The sequence below is a fragment of the Hyperolius riggenbachi genome, chromosome 1 (assembly GCF_040937935.1).
Source record: "Hyperolius riggenbachi isolate aHypRig1 chromosome 1, aHypRig1.pri, whole genome shotgun sequence".
NCBI lineage: Eukaryota > Metazoa > Chordata > Amphibia > Anura > Hyperoliidae > Hyperolius > Hyperolius riggenbachi.
The window spans coordinates 365,968,076-365,984,491 of record NC_090646.1 but is presented as its reverse complement, the minus strand read 5'-3'; the positions used below and the strand labels follow the sequence as shown (position 1 = coordinate 365,984,491).

Here is a 16,416-nt window from a genome sequence, read left to right as displayed (position 1 = left end):
GGTTTATCTAGACATTGCCATTGTCTCCAGATGCTGTAACAGCTTTGATAATCTTTGACTGGAATTACTGACGAATTGAGCTAACTTTCTTTGTGAAGCACTTGCACTTTAAGGCCCCATTTCCACTTGTGCGCGGCATGCATCTTGCGAGACGCGATGGCGGCACAGCTGTGACGTGTCTCGCAGCCGAATCCCTCTAGCTGCACTATGCACGGCAATGGGATTCGGACGGTGACGCGCACATTTATGCTGCAGGGTCTCCGATTTTTCCCTGGATTTTTCCCTGGCCACGAATTCGGATGCTCTGCATAGAGTTCTATAGGCTGCCAAATTCCAATTCCGAATTCGTGGCCGAGGAATCTTCCTGTGTTCGCACAAATGGAAACCTAGCCTAAAGGCTTATTGAGCTGCCTAAATCACTATTTTTACTGCAGTAATCAGAGTTATTTATGCAAATTCCTTGATATACTTGAGAGTTCCAGCGCATATTTGAGCTATTGCCACTGGATGCATTGACACATCTTTTCATTCCAAGATATCTTGGGGGCATATCAATTAACTATAGCTCTGACATCTACTGCAGCACTTTACAGAGTACACAGTCATGTTACTGACTGTTCCCAGAGAAGCTCACAATGTAATCCTCTACCATAGTCATAGTCTAGTGTCCTACCATATTATTATTATGCTGTATTTATATAGCACTGACATCTTCTATAGCATTACAGAGTACATACTCATGTTACGGACTGTCCTCAGTGAAGCTCACAATCCAATACCTACCACCATTTTGTGGAAGAAAATGCTGGTTAATGTGCCCCCTCAGCCTCTATCTCCTTCCTCTCCCCGTCTGTCGCGTTGGTAACAGCGCCCCCTGTGATGACGTAACCACATGTCATCAAAGCAGGGGGTGCTTACCGACGTGACAGATGCCGGGAGCAGGAAGAAGATAGAGGCTGCGAGGGATCGCGTGAGGTGAGTTGTAACTAAGCTATGCCTGCTCCCCCTGCTGCTGGAGGCACCTACTTATCTAACCTATACTCGGGGCACCTACCTATCTAACCTATACAGGGAGAACCTACCTATCTAACATACTCGGGGCACCTACCTATCTAATCTATACTGGGTGCAGCTCTACTGGCTATCTATATTGGAGGCACCTACCTAGCTAGCCTATACTCTGGGAACATACCTAATTAACCTGTACTTGGGGCACCTACCTATCTGACCTATACTCTGGGCACCTATCTAACCTATACTGGGGGAACCTACCTATCTAACATATACTCGGGGCACCTATCTAACCTATACCGGGGGAACCTACCTATCTAATATATACTGGGGCACCTACCTATCTAACCTATACTGGGGGAGCCTACCTAGCTAACCTATACTTTGGGCACCTACTTATCTAACCAATACTTGGGGCACCTACCTAACCTGTACTCTAGACACCTACCTATAGTGGGGGCACCTACCTATCTAACCTATACTGGGGGCACCTACCTATCTAACCTATACTGGGGGCCACTATACTGGCTATCTACATTGGAGACCCCTACCTAGCTAACCTATTCTCGGGTCACCTACCTATCTAACCTGTACTCGGGGCACCTACCTATCTAACCTGTACTCGGGGTACCTACCTATCTAACCTGTACTCGGGGCACCTACCTATCTAACCTGTACTCGGGGCATCTACCTATCTAACCTATACTAGGGTAACCTACCTATCTAATCTATACCGTGGGGACCTACCTATCTAACCTATACTGGGGCACCTAGGGGAACCTACCTATCTAACCTATACTGGGGGAACCTACCTATCTAAACTATACTGGGGGAACCTATCTAACCTATACTGGGGGAACCTACCTATCTAACCTATACTGGGGGAACCTACCTAGCTAACCTATACTGGTGGCAACTATACTGGCTATCTATATTGGAGGCACCTACCTAGCTAACCTATACTTGGATCACCTACCTATCTAACCTGTACTCGGGGCCCCTACCTATCTAACCTATACTGGGTGAACCTACCTGTCTAATCTATACTGGGGGAACCTACATATCTAACCTATACTGGGGGCACCTACCTAGCTAACCTATACTTGGGTCACCTACCTATCTAGCCTGTACTCGGGGCCCCTACCTATCTAACATATACTGGGTGAACCTACCTGTCTAATCTAAGCTATACTGGGGGCACCTACCTAGCTAACCTATACTGGGGAACCTACCTAGCTAACCTATACTTGGGGCACCTACCTAACCTGAACAGTACTCCAGGCACCTACCTATCTAACCTATACTGGGGGAATCTACCTATCTAACCGATACTAAGGGAACCTACCGATCTACCCTATACTGGTGGCAATTATACGGGCTACCCTATATTATACTGGAGATCATAATTGTCAGCAGTAAAAGAATGACAGCACACTGCCTTCCCATTCAGAGGAGAATATAGGGTTTCTGGATGAAACATTGCCATTTTGAGAGGGGGTGCAGCAACAACTCACGGGACCCTCTAGCGAAATTAACATGGGGCCACCTGGATTCCAAGCACCCTCATGTGGCTGGTAAACACACACACCCTCCCTATAACATTTACCTGCTCCAGCAATGCATCTGTCACTTCCGTTCTTCCTGGCAGCTGCTTGCATAGCTTTAGCTCCCGACCACGTGACAGGCATTTAGAGCCAAAGGTATGTAGCATAGAGCATGTCAGAGGAGACTTGAAGCTATACTGGGGCAGGTAGATATTGAACTATTTCACTGTTCTACTGAACAGACGGGGGAGGAGAGGGCCCCACATGGTCACTATTGTTATGCCACATAAGCCTAGTTAACAAACACTTGCAAGGGTCAAAAACTGATCTATGTAAATAATGATCCGTGGAATGGATCAGTTTTTAAAAGGCATCAGTTTTCCATCTGTGACCCTCATTTCCATTGGGTCTGGGTCTGCAGCGATTATTCTGGATCAACAAGTTTGTCTGCAGACTCAAACTTGCGGTCTGTTTGCAGGAACGGGACAAATGGATCTGTTCTAACGGAGCAATATGAACAGATCCTATTGGTTAACATAGGATCCGTTCTGTTTAGCTCTGACAAACTAAACGTTTTAAAGAGACTCCATAACAAAAATTGCATCCTGTTTTTTATCATCCTACAAGTTCCAAAAGCTATTCTAATGTGTTCTGGCTAACTGCAGCACTTTCTACTATGACAGTCTCTGTAATAAATCAATGTATCTTTCCCCTGTCAGACTTGTCGGCCTGTGTCTGGAAGGCTGCCAAGTTCTTCAGTGTTGTGGTTCTGCTATGAACTCACCCTTCCTGGCCCCTCTATGCACACTGCCTGTGTGTTATTTAGATAAGAGAGAAGAGAAGCTGCTCTAATCAGCTGGATAAATCGTCCTCTGAGCTGGCTGGGCTTTCACATACTGAGGAATTACAAACAAGGGCAAAGCTGTTTGCAGGAAGAAAAGAGCAGCCTGAAACTTCAGTGCATGGGGGAAAGAAACACACAAATGATCTCTTGAGATTCAAAAGGAATGCTGTATACAGCCTGCTTATGTATGGATGTATTTTCTATGTGTGGACATACTGTACATCAACCTACTTCCTGTTTTGGTGGCCATTTTGTTTGTTTACAAACAAACTTTTTAAAACTGTTTTTAACCACTTTTAATGCGGCGAGGAGCGGCGAAATTGTGACAGAGGGTAATAGGAGATGTCCCCTAACGCACTGGTATGTTTACTTTTGAGCGATTTTAACAATACAGATTCTCTTTAAGACTAATGTAAATCGGGCCTAAGTTTGAGACAATAAATGTTAAATCTTAATAAACAATTTGACCTGTGCCTTGGACTAAGTTTTAGATTTTGGCCCCTTATGTGATTAGGTTTGACACCCACGATTTAGAGAATCAAAACGTTTTACAAATCGCATAACCATTAACAACAATAACAAAGCAATAACTGAACTAATATTTCGCAATATTGTCTACTCCTATACAGGGTTCATCACTAAGCAATCAGAGGAAAAGAGCAAGACAAACACGCAATTGTAGATTTGCAAAATAGTCAAGGGTGTTGAGGTTATACAAAGACACTAGAACAGCAGTGCTGGATAGGATACTGCAATGCCGGCTTTTCATATTCATTAAACAGTTAACAATTCTGTTTTTCATTGTTACTTTCAGGTTTATAAAGAACACATATTCCTTTTGTTTTCCTTTTTTTTTTAAACAACCCACTGTGCACTTTTCTTGGAATCAGAGCTCTATAGTTATGTATTCCCTCAGCCTGCAAACATTTTTTCTTGATTTATCTTAAAGGGACCCTGAGAAGTGCTTAAAAATGAAAATCTGCACTTACCTGGGACTTCCTCCAGCCCCCTGTAGCCCGCAAGGTCCGTCGGCATCCTCAGAGTCCTCGATGTGGTCCCGCTGGCGGCTCGGTTAGCCCAGCAACTTCGGCTGAAGACGTGCGCCCGTGCACCTGGCTTAATCTTACACCCATTGCCCTAAGCCTCTTGCGTATCCACTGTTCTTGAAAGACTGAACTGCGCATGCACAGGAGGTTTACGCCGATGGGTGTGTGATCAAGCCGGGTGTGCAGACGGGCAGCGCATGCGCACACGACTTCGGCTGAAGAAGCCATTGTAAAATCTTTCCTCTCCTTCACTAAAGCCATGTACCCACGTCAGGATTTTCCCGATGACTTTCCTGATGACCAGGAGCGCCGAGCGGTTGTTTCTGCGATATCGCAACGTGGGTACAGGTGCACGACTACGCAAACGACGTGCCACAATAACGGCCATCGTGGCGGATTGCTAAGATCCCCGAGCACTCCCTTACAAAGTACCGCGATCACTTAAAGTCCCATTCGCTCCCGACATGTAATGTTACATGACGTCGTGCATACCTGCCAGCAGGAAAAGGCATTGCTAATGACCGTCATCAAGGGGATGTCGCAGGCCCCGTCGGATGGTGTGTACGGGCCTTTACATTCTGATATATATCACAGGTGGCGACATAGTTCTGTCAGGTGATCTTTGCAGAATGTTTGCTTACTGAGAATTCTGAAGCTAGTACTAATAATATCTGGTCTCCCAGAATGCTTGTGGGGTGAGTGGAAATGCAGCCTATCGCAGAGCAGCTTATTCTATGGGGCAGTGGGGTACAAAATTTCTATCTACTGTAAAATTAATTTAGCATATAATCGTATCTACAAACAAAGTGTATTGTTTCAGTGACTCATGGTTATGCAAAAATAATAGAGTTTCTCAAGACAAGTTTGTGAAAATGAATTTTCTTCTAATCATAGATGGCATTTAGGGCCATTTCACACTTACAGCGGACTGCCACATTGAATAAAAAACGCAGCATCCCGGTGCAGAAGAACTGACAGTCCTATTGGGCTATCACATTGATAAAGTTGCAGCATGTTGCGGTGGGTCCTGTCGTGACAATGCAAGAATAACTGTGCGTTGTGCTTGTATCACCAGGAAGTGATGCATACTTTCAACCCAAGACAATAGCAATCAATTGTCTCAGCTGGCAGAAAACCTAGCATTTTTACATAGCCTTAACGCTCTTTTCCACTGAAAATAATGATCAGCATCGCAAATGCGCTATCATGCTGATTGCAATTTTTACCATACAACTGGGTGAATTTTAAGCAGTGATTCGTGGTGGGTATTGGAAAACCTTATACAGGCCAATCGCATAGAAAATGTAGCATGTGGTGCCTTAAGGTGCGTACACACATGCGACTATAGTCGTTTGTAACGATCGTTCCCCGATCTTTACCAACGACGATCGTTACAAAAAACGAACCACCGACTATTAAGGCAAACGACGAACGAGCCAAATCGCTACAAAAGAAAGTTCTGTCTCGGCGGATTTTAACCAACGACGATCGTTTGCAAAACTAGTACATCGTTGGAAACGATCGTTCGTAATAGGCTTGACATGCGCATTTCACTATTTCTCCATGGAACTTCTCATTTTTATGCGCAGGCGCAATAGTTGCTTTCTGTGATGTAACGTTCGTTCTAACGATCAGATCGTTACACACATTTTAAAACTATCTTTACTTAGGTCGTTCTTTCATCAATTAAAAGTTCGTTCGTCGTTCTTAACGAACGATCGTTGTCGCATGTGTGTACGTAGCATTAGCAATTGACCAACAAATGAAGTGCAGCAGTGGAACAGGGGCACTGTGATTAACATGTTCTTCTCTGTGCCCTTGCGATCGGCAAATCCTGGCGAACGGAAAACGTGATTGCAAACATGGCCGGTAGAAAAGGGCCCTTGAAAAAATTTGAAAAATTAAAAGAAGCCTCTCCCTCGATTTATCAATATTGATTTTTAAAAGGAAGTGCAGTGACACCAAACTTAAAGAGAAACTCCGACAAAATTTTTTACTTTATCCCAATCAGTAGCTGATACCCCCTTTTACATGAGAAATCTATTTCTTTTCACAAACAGACCATCAGGGGGCACTGTATGACTGATATTGTGGTGAAACCCCTCCCACAAGAACCCTCCCCCCACACAAGAAAAGTTCAAACTTTTGGCAGTTTCCTGTCTGTGAACCTTGTTGCATTGTGGGAAATAGCTGTTTACAGCTGTTTCCAACTGCCAAAAACCATGCAGCAGCTACTTCACCTTCCAACAGTAAAATGTTCACTGGAGTTCCTCTTTAAGATCTGGCACATAACAAAATGGATGATCGCACACCATGAATGGGGTAAATCCTTTCCACATAAGAGAAAGCATCACTCTTATTGGACCTCATATGTCCAGGGTTCTCCTAAGGAAGGTGCCATCTGACATCATACACTGGGAGGTGGATGACTAGAGTGGATGACTATAACTTGATCAGTTTACATTTTTCAGTCAATACCAATTCAGAGCAATTCTGCAAGGAGCTGTCTTTTTTTGTTTTTAGGTTATCTATCCAGGTCAAGGTGTGAAGAGATAATCGCATTGCTTGAACTGTATTAAAAGATCAGACTTATTATCGCAAAATTGCCTCTTATGCTGGGCATAGACAAGTCGACCTGGCAACTTGATTAGACGCCGGATCAACTCCCGCCGCATCCCCGCGGGCGGCCAGATCGATTCCCGCTCGTCCTCGCGGGCGCTCCTCATCAGCCGCTCGATTCCCCGCTATTGTCCGCCCGTGGGGATCGAGCAGGGAATCTATCCGACGGGTCATCGGACCTGTCGGATATTATCAATCGAGCCATCAGCGGCTCGATTGATAAGGAAGAATCTTACCATGTATGCTCAGCATTAGGCACGATACACAATACAATTTTTCAGATTTTTTTTTTTAGATGCCCAGACCTGAACATTAAAGGACAACCATCAAAGTTAACTAAAATTCTAAATGCCACATGTATTTCCGGTCATTACTAGAAAATAGCAATACAAAGGCTTTACTTTTTTTACTCTTTTCATGTTTTATGTGAAGAAAATATGACATTTAGGGCTGGTTCACACTCCTGCGATTCTTCAGCGCTTTCCTGATCGCCCGCAATCAGCAAAGTGCTCCTACAATGTATCCCTATGGATACATTCACATTGCAGCAGTTGCGATTTCAATTAATCGCAAACGTGCTGCATGCAGCGTTTTGGGGGCAATTGCTCTGTGATTCTCGTTCTATTGAACGGAAATCACAAGTGCAAACCACTCAGTATGAAGAGATTTTAGCCAAAATCGTGATCGCAGAGCCGAACGCGATTGCGGGCTAGCGGCGCTCCAAGCGCCGAGTGTAAACTAGCCCTTACAGAAAACAATTTTCACAGTGGGCAATACTATGGAGGACAGTGTCCAGCAGATCCAGCATACCGAAACAATCTTCACTGGCTGTGATACTGTGAGTAAAATGTGTTCAGAATAATAAAGTTGCTGCCTGGCAACTACTTGCTGAGCACACACACACATCAACAGTCCATGGAAAAGAGGCAGAATTCTGTTGAATTTCTTCATCCTTTTTGTTCAGATTCAAATAAAATAAAAATATCCCACCAGTTAGGGTTCATTTCCATTAGGGATGATTTGCAGCGTTTACCCAAATGCGTACTCACTTCAGCACAAGTGGCGGCGTTCATCTTAGAGATGAATTCTGGTACAAGTGGAAACAGGGCCTGTGGCCTGGAACCCACTAGAAAGCGCTATTGGAATTGCTAGCGATTTGGGATATCGTTTTGCAAGCGATTTTGGGAGTGATTTCCCTGCGCCTATACAATTCATTAGAATGGAAACACTCCCAAAATGCTGCATGTCCTGCGATTGTGATTTTCTTTATCCCAATCACTCTAGTGGAATCTGTCCCATCCATTTACATCGGCAGAGCATTTAGGAAAATCGCTAGCGATTGAAAGCGATCCCTAAAAGCTAAAAAGAATGCTCTAGTGGGTTCCAGGCCTTAATCTTTGAACATAATTTTTACCTTGCTTAAAATACGCTATCAGATGCTTGTATCGTTAAACACTGTATATCATGAATGAGAAAAAAAGAGCATTTTTTACATCGCCTATTGTGCTAGAACCTGAAGCGAGAGGTATATGAAGGCTGCCATATTTATTTCTTTTTAAGCAATTCCAATTGCCTGGCTGTCCTGCTGATCCTCTGCCTATAATACTTTAAAGGTGCGTACACACATGCGACTATAGTCGTTTGAAACGATCGTTCCCAGATCGTTTCAAACGACGATCGTTTAAAAAAAAGCAACCAACGATCATTAAGTCTAACGACGGACGAGCTAGATCGTTAAAAACTAACGATCTAGCTTGGCGGATTTTTACCAACGACGATCGTTTGCAAAAGTAGTACATCGTTGGAAACGATTGTTCGTACTAGGCTTGACATGCGCATTTCGCTATTTCTACATGAAACTTCTCATTTTTAATGCGCAAGCGCAATAGTTGCTTTACGTGATGTAACGTTCGTTCTAACGATCAGATCGTTACACACATTTTAAAACTAACTTTACTCAGGTCGTTCTTTCATCAATTAAAAGTTCGTTCGTCGTTTACAACGAACGATCGTTGTCGCATGTGTGTACGTAGCATTAGCCATAGACCCTGAACAAGCATCATTAGGCGTTTCTGACATTATTGTCAAATCTGACAAGATTAGCTGCATGCTTGGTTCTGGTGTGATTGAAATGTGCTGAAGCCAAAGAGATCAGCAGGGCTGCCAGGCAACTGGTATTGTTTAAAAGGAAATAAATATAGCAGCCTCCATACCCTTCTTGCTTCAGGTTCCCATTAAAATGAGCTCACACAGTGATCTGCCAGGTGGATTGGTTTGGCTGAGAGCATTGTTCTCCCCACTTACCCGGCTCCTGGATGACATCACACTTACCCCATCATCCCACTGCCCCCTCCCCGCATAGTAATAGAAGACATTGTTAGCCCACAGGCTAGCGAGGCATCTGTAAAGCCTCAGCCTTGCAATGTTGCCCAAGGGATTGAGTTCCTATCCCTGCCAGGCAACATGCCTTGTACTTGTGTATGAGGCTTTAGGCTACTTTCACACTATTCACTTTGTGTTGTGTAGCCTGAAAAACATGTTTCTTTTTTACAGGATGCTTCAGTATTACTGTAAGGCTGCTTACACACCAAGACGTTACAGGCGCACGTTAGTGCGCCTGTAACGCTCCCCCAACGCACAGCAATGTAACACAAGTGGGCTGTTCACACAGCCCACGTTGCGTTACATGTAACGCTGCACGTTCGGTGCAAAGTGCAGCATGCTACGGCGTTGGAGCGGCTATAGCCGCGTTAGACTGTTTGCACATGCGCAGTGGGGGGCGGAGAGGAGGCGGGGAGAGCCAGCTACAGTAGCCGCGCACATGGCTACTTAATATTCACTGCACTGGTGGTAGCTGATTGGCCGGCGGGACCACGTGATGCGGAGTGTCTCACTCCGCATCACGTGGTCCCGCTGGCCAATCAGCGCCACTCTGGGAGACATTATAGGAATCGAGCCGCCGAACGCGGCTCACTCTACCGTCGGCTTTTGCAGCACCATACGTTGTGTTAGGTGCACGTTATGCGACCTTAACGTGGCACCTAACACAACGTCTTGGTGTGCAAGAAGCCTAAATGTTTAGGACAATTGAGGAGTCTGGGTTAAGATTCAGGGTGCAATACTAATAGTTATGGGTATGGCTATAGCCGCAGAGTGAGGAACTGTTTAGAGTGGTCTCCCTTTTGCATCGATATTGCTGTACATTTTGCGATTTACAATCTATTTGTCACTACAAGAATTATATTGTCTACCAGCTCTGTATCATGTATGTTTATGTACCTATGTTCGTTTCTCACTCTGTACAGCACCACAGAATATAATGCCGCTACACACATTATCTATAATAATTTCCAAGCTGTCAGTGTCTGTATCCGTTCGCCCCACTGTGATTGGCCATGGCACTGAATAACTAGCACCCACATGCGGCCGGATGGACATGCAAAAAGCAGGTGCGCTCTCCTGCCCCGCGCAGTGTAGTGCTTGCCACCATCTACTTAATAATGATTAAGAAAATAACCTGGGCTGTGACGGTTCAATAAATATTTGGAAGTTTCTTGGTTCCTTTGTTCTATGAATAGCAATTGTAAAAGCATTCTGTCCCAGAGTTATATTTCCACTATCCCCGTCAGACAAAATGAATCAATATTTTTCTTAATGCATTTCAACCAAAGGAGGATGTAGAATAAAGTATGTGGATTCATCTGTAGACATTGGCTGGTTCACTTTCTACTCTCCACATCCTCAAATTCATTTTCTGTAAACCAGACATTTGATATAAGCAGGCATGCATGAAGGTAAAATAAGGTTAAATGCACATGCCACGATGTAATAATGCCAGGATTCAATGGAGCCACACCAGGAGGTTGGTGTGGAGGACTCTGGGGCAACATGATGAAGACAAGAAATCATTGGACTAGACTAGACTGTAAACTGAAGGCATGTAAGGGGTCTACCATTTGAAGGGGTACAATTTATGGAGGCACTAGAAGGGATATACAGTAAAGAGGGCACAATAAATGGCTGGAAGGAGGTCCTATTTATTGAGGCATTATAATTGAGAGGAGAGGGGGCAAACTATAATGTGGGGCACTATTATGGGAGCACTATCAGGAGATACATGGAATGGGGACTTAAGAGGCAATATATATTTATCTACATAAAATATATAAATGCTAGTTGACCGAAGCCCGTATTAAAAAAAACGGGCTCTAGGTCTGTCACAGACGCCACAGTGCGCGAATGCCCCCTGCCACGCGCCTGCCGCGCACGACCACCCGCCCCCTGCCAGGTTGTCCTTCTCCTTCCCCGCGTCATCCTCCCAGATCTGCGCTGTGCGTCCCTGTTGCCCTAGCAACCACAGGGAGTGAGCGAGCCGGCTGAACTGCACGCACATGCACAGTTCAGTTTTCACACGGACACAGGGACAAATGATGACGCAGGGACAGTTAAGGATTATTATATAGGATAGAATGGAATCTGTAAATGCGGAATGTAAAACTAAACATGAGGGCTATTGCAATGAAAACACTGTTTAGCTACCTCTTGTAAAAACATCCACTTTTAAAAACCACAACCCCAAATGATTTTCATCATTATTGCCGCAGTACAAAATAAAAAAAAAACAAACAAACAAAGAAACAAAAAACTGAATAGTAGTTGTTGAAAGTAGCACTGCTTAGGTCAAAGGGAACCTGAGGTGGGTATGTTAAGAAAGAAAAACAAAAAAACAACGCTACCTGATCCAGGGGACAGGCCAGATCAGGTAGCTGCAATCCCTGCCGCTCTGTGCCGTTCTTGTAGCCTGCTATACCTTACTTTTGCTTTCATGACCCCTGGGGTCACAACGCTGGAAGCTCTGCTCTGTGTGTATCACACAGAGAGAAGTGCAGGGAGGTGGGGGGAGCAACCATGGAGAGGCAGAGCTGCCCAATGGCAGCTGGGGAAGGCTTCCAGGAACACCCCTAGTGGACATTCAGCATGGAATACCTCTCCTCCCTTTCCCTTGAGATTGACAATATGCTGCATGTCGCCAATTCTGGGGGATTACAGCACGGCGCAGGGGGGGCAGAGAGTGGAGCATGGGGTGGCAAAGAGGCAGGTCATGCAGCAGGGAACATGCCTCTGTGTCCCCTCTGCCCCTCCTATGCCACCTCGGGTACACTTTAAGGTTAGGTTCACAGAAGGAACTGTGTTGTACTCCTGAATGAAAAAGTCACACTGCACACTATTCGACTTTTGCATCGCATAAGGCCAATAAAAAGTATGCTTCACTGCCACTGTTAATGTGCACATTATGTGGTAACGTACTGCATTTGGGATACTCTTGTCCACTGAAACATTTCATTAGATATCTGATAAATATCTGATCGTGTGATGCAAAACTTTCCCCTTTGTAATCCTGCATTTGCAGGATATGCAACACAATGCCCCATTGTGATCATAGGGAAAATGTTAGATATGGGGTCCTATAATGCTGGGTACACACTATTAGATTTTATGGTCGATTTACTGTCAGAACGATTATTTCCAACATGTTCGATTTGCTTTCCGATCGATTTCCGGGCATTTTCCGATCGATTTCCTATTAAGGTTAACGGAAATCAATTGGAAAATGCTCAGAAATCGATCAGAAAGCAAATCGGACATGTTGGAAATAATCGATCTGACAGTAAATCGACCATAAAATCTCATAGTGTGTACCCAGCATAAGAGTCAGTATTAGATCCAATTCTTTTCAATTTATTTATTAATTATCTAATACATGGAATAAAGAGTAATGTTGCCATATTTGCAAATGATACAAAATTATACAGAATTATTAACACTAAGCAGGATAATTACATATAATGGTATTTAGACAGCATAGCCATATGGGCAGACAGATGGCAGATGAAATTTAATGTTGATAAATGTAAGGCCATGAACCTTTGCCATGCCAATGGTAGAGCACCATAAAAAATACAGGACATACAGTTGGGAACATCCGATTTGGAGAAGGACTTGGAAATACTGGTTGATAAGTCAAGAAACTGTATTCAATGCCAAGCAGCAGCAGCAAAAGCAAATAAAATTCTAGGTTACATAAAATCATGAGATGCTAGCATACTACTCCCTGTATAAGTATGGGATACAGTTTTGAGCACCACACTGTAAGAAAAATATTGCTTAATAACAGAAACAAAGCAGGGAAACTTAATTAAAGCGGTTTAAAACTCTGACAAAATAGTCAACAAAAATGTGTTTTCCTACTTTTTATAACCCATACAATTATCATATCTGCTTTTGTGCACAAGTATTATAATTCATCTATAAATTATAACTTCCCAAAGTTCAGTGTATTTACTTTGAAAGCTGCTGGTGCATTTTATTCATAACTGTTGTAATTCTGTTTTAAATGCAGCCATCAGTGATTTCTGACCTGGGTTTCACTCCAGGACTCATTAGCATAAGTTTCTGCACAGCCAAAGAATGTTTACTTAATTGTATCAAGTAAAGAATGTATACAGAAGATAACCTAATCACCAGTTCGGATGTGGTAGCCCCTGCAGGAGAAAAAGTCAGTCCTGTGATGTAACCCTTTAAATGCTGTTTTACTAAAAAAAACACATTGTGTTAGTATATTATGTGCTGTAAATAATCTTTTAGAGCAAAGAAGAAATACTGGGTTATATTCCACTTTAAAGAGATGGAAGGTCTTACTTAATCAATCCGAAACAGTCTGTATGCATGTTGGATTATTATGGCTCTGTACAAGTAATCATCATTGCATCCCAGCAGTTCTGGAGGTGTGGCTTGCTTCCAGGGACAACAAGGGATGACTTCCATATTCAGCAGTGATGCATTGTAGGAGATATTATATGCTCACTTCAACCTGAATTATCGCAAATACCTTCTGTTTTAAAAAAGGCAAACTTCTGTTTTGCATAGCATTTTAGTGAGAGCTGGTCCACACTAGGTCCGGAAACGTATCCGTGGCTGCGTTTTTCAAACCTGTCCCGGATACTAATGTTTAAAATAGCAGCCAGCCTCACCCAAGTAAACGGATCCGTCTGCGTTTGCGGGGATCCATTTTCAAAACCTGAACGGAAGGTCCGGACCTGCTGCATTTTCACGCAACGGATCAGGACCACGGATACACGCAGGGGTAGTGAAAGCAATGAGAAAACGCATCTCCAGCTCCACAGGCAAAAAACGGATGTGAAAACGGATAGCCTGAGCTTTATGATTGGCCCAAAAAATCCTCCCACTCCTTCCTAGTGATGGAGACGTTTTCTGTCAGGGAAAAACCTGAACGGAAACTGATACAAAACTGATGCAAATCTGATGCACTTTCATCAGTTTGCAGTACGGTGGGTACTTCCCCTGATCCGGACTGCAGTGTCCGTACTGCAACCAGGTCTAGTGTGGACCCAGCCTGAGAGGGCTTTTGGGTCCTTTGTAGTCCCTTACACACTTCTAGGAGTTCTGGTTCACCATGAGCTTGCTGGGTAATCTGTTACCAAGAAAGCATAGACTAATTGGCCTGGAAAAAGATGACTGAGGGGGTCACCTGATTAACATGTAAAAATACATCTAAAGGCAATACAAAAGCTTGGTAGGTAAGCTTTTTGTCCCTAGATTTGTGAAAAGTACAAGGGGACATGATCTGTGTATGAAGGTTAAAAGTTTACAACAATTAGAAAGGTTGATTTACAGGAAGAGAGGTTGAAATAGGGACTAGCAGGGGCGTTCCTAGGGTCCTTGGAGATCGGTGGCACCTGGGGGCACGCTGCAAAAATGAGTGTGGCCATGCAGTGAGTAGGCGTGGCCATGGGTGGGGCCAATCGTACATTAGATTAGGACAATGGTGGCAAACTTTTTGGAGGCCCAAACTGCAACCCACAAGTCACTTATCTATCGCAAAGTGGGATCAGCAATTTAAACTAAATACTATACAAACGTTTTAACACATACATGAACATTATGGAAAATCCAAGTTGAAAAACTGAAAAGATAAACAATTTCATCCATCCTACTCCTGAAAAAAATATATTCATTTTTTTAGAACCTCACAGTTTTATTTTCTGTTTTAAAAAGCTAAAAAAGTAGGTTTAATGCTATTGTCTCATATGATGATGATTCAGCTTTTCCCATAGTCTCGCAGTTAGCAATCATGTGACCCCCAACAAGACAAATTCAGCAATCATGAGGCCCCTATCAAGACAAATTCAGAAATCATGAGGCCCCCAACAAGACAAATTCAGCAATCATGAGGCCCCCAACATGACAAAGTCAGCAAGCGTGAGGCCCCCAACAAGACAAATTCAGCAATCATGAGGCCCCCAACAAATCATGAGGCACCCAACAAGACAAATTCAGCAATCTTGAGGCCCTCAACAAGACAAATTCAGCAATCATGAGGCCCCCAACAAGACAAATTCAGCAGTCATGAGGCACATAAATAGACAGCATTTCACATAAATAGGCAGAATGCCCCCTTAATATGGTAGACACCTCTCACCTGGCTTCTGAATTCTCCTCTACTGGCTGCTGTACCTGGCAATACTGTTTTTGGCTGGATTGGGGATAATGTGTGAGCTGAAAGGTCTGGCAGTGATGCTGTGGCCTGGCTGGCGGGCTGGCGGTGATGCCGTGGCCGATGTTGTAGCTGGGTTGGCTGGCGGTGATGCTGTGGCCGGGTTGGCTGGCGGTGACGCTGTGGCCGATGCTGTAGCTGGGTTGGCTGGCGGTGATGCTGTGACCTGGCTGGCGGTAATGCTGGGATGTGCTTGGCTGGTTGAAGTAAATGCTGGCCTGACTGGTGGTGATGCTGTGGCCTTTTTGATAGTGATTCTGGGCTGGTTGGCTGGTGGTGATGCTGGGCTGGCTGGCCTGGATAGTTTAGGTAGCGACAGGTGCCGCCTAGTTAAGGTAGCGCCAGGAGTACCCCAGTTTAGGTAGTGACAGGAGCCCCCCAGTTCAGTTAGTGACAAGAGCCCCCCAGTTCAGTTAGTGACAGGAGCCCCCCAGTTCAGTTAGTGACAGGAGCCCCCCAGTGTAGGCAGTGACAGGAGCCCCCAGTTAGGTAGTGACAGGCACCCCCCAGTTAGGTAGTGAGTGACAGCAGGGACTCCCGTTAGGTAGTGAGTGACAGCAGGGACCCCCGTTAGGTAGTGAGTGACAGCAGGGACCCCCAGTTAAGTAGTGAGTGACAGCAGGGACCCCCGTTAGGTAGTGAGTGACAGCAGGGACCCCCAGTTAAATAGTGAGTGACAGCAGGGACCCCCAGTTAAATAGTGAGTGACAGCAGGGACCCCCGTTAGGTAGTGAGTGACAGCAGGGACCCCCAGTTAAATAGTGAGTGACAGCAGGG

General features: G+C 44.5%; 1 protein-coding gene across 3 annotated transcripts in view; it reads right to left on the bottom strand.

Annotated features, from left to right (window-relative positions):
• The window catches only part of LOC137551098 (solute carrier family 49 member A3-like), a 214,069-nt gene that overhangs the window by 125,444 nt on the left and 72,209 nt on the right, over positions 1-16,416 (bottom strand). The window lies entirely within an intron of this gene.